Below are 6,021 nucleotides of genomic sequence, written 5' to 3' on the forward strand. Positions count from 1 at the left end.
GGCTTTGAGTCCCTCCAAGCTAATAGTATCCGTCTCCGGGCTACCAGGGAAGCAAAGCCCAGAACGTCTGCCTCTTTCTCCTCCTGGCTTCCAGGGTCTTCCGACACCCCGAAAATCGGCACCTCTGGACTCAGCACCACCCTTGTTTTTAACACCGTGGACATGACATCGGCAAACCCCTGCCAAAATCCCCGAAGCTTTGGACATGTCCAAAACATGTGGACATGTTCGCTAGTCCTCCCCCACATTTTGCGTACTTGTCCTCCACCCCAAAGAATCTGCTCATCCGGGCCACCGTCATGTGAGCCCGGTGAACAACCTTAAATTGTATCAGGCTGAGCCTGGCACATGTTGCGGACGCGTTGACTCTACTCAACGCATCCGCCCAGAGACCATCCTCTATCTCACCTCCCAGCTCCTCCTCCCACTTGCGCTTCAGCTCCTCGTCTGCATCTCCTCTGACCCCATAAGTTCCTTGTAAATGTCCGAGACGCTCCCTGCTCCTACCCAGCCTCCGGAAACTACCCTGTCCTGAAACCCCCTTAGCGGTAGGAGCGGGAAGGTTGACATCTGCTTACGAAGGAAGTCCCACACGTGCAGATACCTGAATTTGTTTCCCCTCGCCAACCCAAACCTTTCCTCCAATGCCCTCACACTCTGAAAGCTCCCCTCTATGAACACATCCCCCATCCTCTCAATCCCCGCTCTCCGCCATAACCGGAACCCCCGTCCATACTCCCCGGGGCAAACCGGTGATTATCACAGATTGAGGACCAGACCGATGCTCCTCCGCTCCCACATGCCACCTCCACTGGCCCCAAACTCTCAGGGCCGCCACCACCATTTGACTGGTGGAGTACCGCGCCGGTGGGGGTGGCGGAGGCGCAGTTACCAACGCCCCCAAACTGGTGCCCTTACAGGAAGTCGCCTCCATGTGCACCCATACCGACCCCTCCCCAACCACCCACTTCCTGATCATGGCTATATTAGCCGCCCAGTAATCGTTGCTAAAATTTGGTAGCGCCAGCCCGTCCTCTCCCCGACTCCGCTCAAGCATTAGCTTCCTTACCCGCAGGGTCTTGCCCACCCAGACGAAGCCCACGATCACTCTGTTGGCCCGCTTAAAAAAGGACTGCGGAATAAAGATGGGGAAATATTGAAATACAAATAGGAATCTTGGGAGGACCGTCATCTTCACCGTTTACACCCTCCCAGCCAGAGACAACGGAAGCGCATCCCATCTCTGAAAATCGTCCTTCATTTGGTCCACCAGCCGGGCCAGATTCAATTTATGCAGCCGATCCCATTCCCACGCCACTTGGATGCCTAGGTACCTAAAGCTTCCCTTTACTAACCTAAATGGCAGCTCTCCCAATCGCCTCTCCTGTCCCCTCGCCTGGACCACAAACATCTCACTCTCTCCCATATTAAGCTGAGACCCTGAAAACCGGCCAAATTCCCCTAAAGCCCTCATGATTTCTTCCATCCCCTCTATTGGGTCCAAAACGTACAGAGGCAGGTCATGCGCATAGAGCGAAACCCTGTGTTCCACCCGCTCCCTCCCCCCCACCCCCCCGAACCAGTCTTCTCCAGCCCTTGAGGCTCTCAGAGCAATTGCCAATGGCTCTATAGCCAGCGCAAACAACAGTGGGGAGAGGGGGCATCCCTGTCTCATCCCCCAGTGCAGTCTAAAATAGTCCGCTGTAGTCCTAGTCGTCCGTCCACTTGCCACAGGAGCCTGATACAGCAACCTGACCCAGTCGATTTAAGCCCCACCCAAATCCGAACCGTCCCAGTACGTCCCACAGATAGTCCCACTCTACCCGATCAAAAGCCTTTTCTGCATCCATTGCGACCACTACCTCCACCTCCCTACCTTCCGGGGGCATCATGATCACATTTAACAGCCTTCTTACATTGGCCACCAACTGCCTGCCCTTAACACACCCCGTCTGGTCCTCCCCAATAACGTCCGGAACACAATTCTCAATCCTGGAGGACAAGATTTTGGCCAGCAACTTGGCATCCACATTTAACAGGGAGATCAGCCTGTTGGACCCACACAGCTCCGGGTTCTTGTCCCGCTTAAGAATCAGCGAAATCATTGCCTGTGACATCGTCGGGGACAGCACCCCCCTTTCTCTTGCCTCATTGAACATCCCCATCAACATCGGCCCCAATATCACAGAGAGGTTTTTATAGAACTCCACTGGGTACCCGTCCGGCCCTGGGGCTTTACCCGACTGCATAGCCTTCAGACCCTCTTCCAACCCGATCGGAGCCCCCAGCCCTTCTACCAGCTCCCCGTCCACCTTTGGGAAATTCAGCCCTTCCAAGAAGTTCCTCATCTCCTCCTGCTCCGCAGGGGGTTCCAACCTATACAGCCTGCTATAGAAATTCCTAAACGGCTTATTCACCCCTACTGAATCACCAATCAGGTTCCCATCTCTGTCCTTTCCTTTCCCTATCTCGCTAGCTGCTTCCATCTTCCTAAGCTGCTGTGCAAGCATTCTGCTGGCCTTCTCTCCATGTTCATAGATCGCCCCCCTCGCCTTTCTCAGCTGCTCCTCCGCCCTCCCTGTGGTTAACAAGCTAAACTCCGCCTGTATCCTCTGCCGTTTCCTTAAAAGCCCTGCCTCTGGGGTCTCTGCATACCCCCTATCAATCTATAGTATCTCCATTGCCAGTCGGTCCGTCTCTGCCCTGTCCACCTTCTCCCTGTGGGCCCGTATTGAGATCAGCTCCCCTCTGACCACTGCCTTCAGTGCTTCCCAGACCACCGCTGCAGAAATTTCCCCGTGTCATTGACCTGCAGGTAGTTCTGAATACATTTCCTCAGCCGCTCGCACACCCCTTCATCCGCTAAAAGTCCCACATCTACCCTCCGGAGCGGGCGCTGGTTACTGTCTTTACTGACCTGCAGGTCAACCCAGTGCGGGGCATGGTCTGAGATTGTGATCACCGAGTACCCCGTGTCCGCCACTCCAACCAGTAAGGCCCTGCTCAAGATAAATAAATCAATCCGGGAGTACACTTTAATTTATGCGAGTATTTTTGTGAATAGAAGGGGAACTCCTTCACCCTCAGCTGCCCAAATCTCCATGGATCCACCCCCCGTCTGCTCCATGAACCCTTTTAGTTCCTTTGCCATTGCTGGCACCCTGCCCGCTTCCGAGCTTGACCGGTCCAAGCCAGGCTCCATAACAGTGTTGAAGTCCCCTCCCATGACCAACCTGTGAGATTCCAGGTCCGGTATCTTCCCCAGCATCCTCTTTATAAACTCCACATCAACCCAATTTGGCGCATACACATTTACTAATACCACCTGCACCCCATCTCGCTTCCCACTGACCATAATGTACCAACCTCCCATGTACGAGATTATTCTATCCGCCTCAAACACCACTCGCTTATTGATCAGGATCGCGACCCCTCTAGTCTTTGAGTCTAATCCCGAGTGAAAGGCCTGGCTGACCCAGCCTTTCCTCAGTCTAACCTGGTCTGTTACTCTAAGGTGCATCTCCTGCAACATTACCACGTCCTCCTTCAGTCCCCTAAGATGCGCGAACACACGTGCCCTCTTGACCGGCCCATTTAACCCTCGAACATTCCAGGTGATCAGCCTAGTTGGGGGGCTCATTGCACCCCCCTCCACCGATCAGACATCCCCTTTTTTAGGCCTGCCTCCAGCCCGTGCTTCCCGCCTCCACCGGTCCATCCCCAGGCAGCCCCCAACTTCCTCTGAGCCTCAGACAGGTCCCAGATAAGTTAAAAGGAGAAGAGAAACTGGCTCCAAGATGGCTGTGGGGAGCAGACTTTCAGTGATGTGGGCTCAAGAGAAGCCGGGAAGACAACAGAACATTGGTGACTCCATGCCGTGGGCCATTGAGGCAGAAGTACCCCTTTGGAGAAGTGGTGTTTTGCTTGGTGCAGCCAAAGAGCTAAAATTGTGCTTGTGATTAGTCTGGGTGTACTTAAAAATCCAGGGGAACAAAATCTCAGAAGGTGAGATAGAAACCCTGTGAGATGGGCCATCATTAAAGTTGTCCGAGTTAGAGCGACTGGTGGACAAAATTCCAAAGCGAGATCTTCGAATGTAAAGATTGAAAACTCGTGAGAGAGGTGGAATTTCGATGAGATTGATTGACTCACTTAGATGGGTTATTGAGAAATCCATGGAATATGTTTTGCTCACATTGGTCATTTATTGTGCAGTGTGGCTTATCTGACCACAGTTTGCCTGTCAATTCAATGAGATAGGTATTGTAAATTGTTTTAGTTTTTGAACTTATCTAATAAAGTTTATTTTTGTTTGTCCAAAACCCGTGGAATTTTGTGACTTTACTCACTTAATAAACATCTTAAATCTCAAACTTCGTCTACTTTAAACAAATATTATTGGTCCTGAACCAGGGCTCGTCCACAATCGCAGGTCTGATCAAGATCATAACATAAATTGGGGGGAGGGGGCACTTATCTTTTTATCAATTCACAGGATGCGGCTGTCCTTAGTTGGGTCAGCATTTATTGCCCATCCCTCGTTGTCCTTCTGAAAGTGGTGGTGAGCTGCCTTGTTGAACTGCTACAGTTATTGAGGTGTAGGTACACCCGCTGTGCTGTTAGGGAGGGAGTTCCAGGTTGTTGCCCCAGCGACAGCGAAGGAACGGCGGTATATTTCCTAGCCAGGGTGGTGAGTGACTTGGGGGTGAACCTCCAAGTGGTGGGGTTCCCAGGAATCTGCTGTTCTTGCCCTTCTAGATGGTAGTGGTTGTGGGTTTGGAAGGTGCTGTCTGAGGAACCTTGGTGAGTTACTGCAGTGCTTCCTGTAGATGGTACACACGGCTGCCACTGTAGGTCAGTGGTGGAGGGTTTGAATGTTTGTGGAAGGGGAACAATCAATTAAGCTGCTTTGTCCTGGATAGTGTCGAGCCTCTTGTGTGTTGTTGGAGCTGCACTCATCCAGGCAAGTGGAGAGTAATCCATTACACTCGTGACTTGTAGATGGTGGAGAGACTTGGGGGGGGGAGGGGGGGGGGGCAGGAGGTGAGTTACTCGCCGTAGGATTCCTAGCCTTTGACCTGCTCTAGTAGCCACAGTATTAATGTGGCTAATCCAGTTCAGTTTCTGATCAGTGGCAACCTCCAGGATGTTAATTGTGGGGGATGCAGCGATGGTAATGCCATTGATTGGCAAGGGGCGGTGATAATGTGGTATCCATAATAAACATTCCTTAGCGAAGGGTGTGTGTCTGCAGACACAGAATGATGGATATAGCCAAAACAAAATGTACTCTCTGTAAAGTGCAGTAATCACCCAAGGACAGGTGAGGAGATAAGGGGCGAAATTCTCCGACTCCCAGCAGGGTCGGAGAATCGCCTGGGGCCGCCAAAAATCCCGCCCCCGCTGTGGCAGAGATTCTCCGCCAGCCGGGAATTGGCGGGGGCGGGAATCACGCCACTCCGATCGGCGAGGCACCTGCGCCGATTCTCCGGCCCAGATGGGCCGAAGTCCCGCCGCTGGGAGGCCTCTCCCGCCGCCGAGGTTTGAACCACCTCTGGAACGGCGGGATCAGCGACGCGAGCGGGCCCCCGGGGTCCTGGGAGGGGCGCGGGGCGATTGGACCCCGGGGGGGTGCCCCCACGGTGGCCAGGCCCGCGATCGGGGCCCCCCGCTCAGACTCCAGGCCAGTGCCCTGGGTGCACTCTTTCTCCGCCGCCGCCACGGCCTCCGCCATGGCGGAAGCGGAAGAGAAACCCACATCGCGCATACGCCGGTGGTGACGTCAACGGAAGCTGTCCGCTGACGTCACCGCCGGCGCATGCGCCGACCAGCGGAAGCCTTTCGGCCAGCCCCGCTGCCGGGCGGCGGGCCTGAAAGGCCGCTGGCCCCGTTTTTTTTTGCGCCAGTCTTCTGGTGCCAACCGCTTCGGTGCGGGGCTAGCCCCCAAAGGTGTGGAGAATTCTCCACCTTTGGGGAGGCCCGACCCCGGAGTGGTTGGCGCCACTCCCCTACGCCGGGACC

The sequence above is a fragment of the Scyliorhinus canicula genome, chromosome 1, assembly GCF_902713615.1.
Source record: "Scyliorhinus canicula chromosome 1, sScyCan1.1, whole genome shotgun sequence".
In the NCBI taxonomy this organism is placed as follows: domain Eukaryota; kingdom Metazoa; phylum Chordata; class Chondrichthyes; order Carcharhiniformes; family Scyliorhinidae; genus Scyliorhinus; species Scyliorhinus canicula.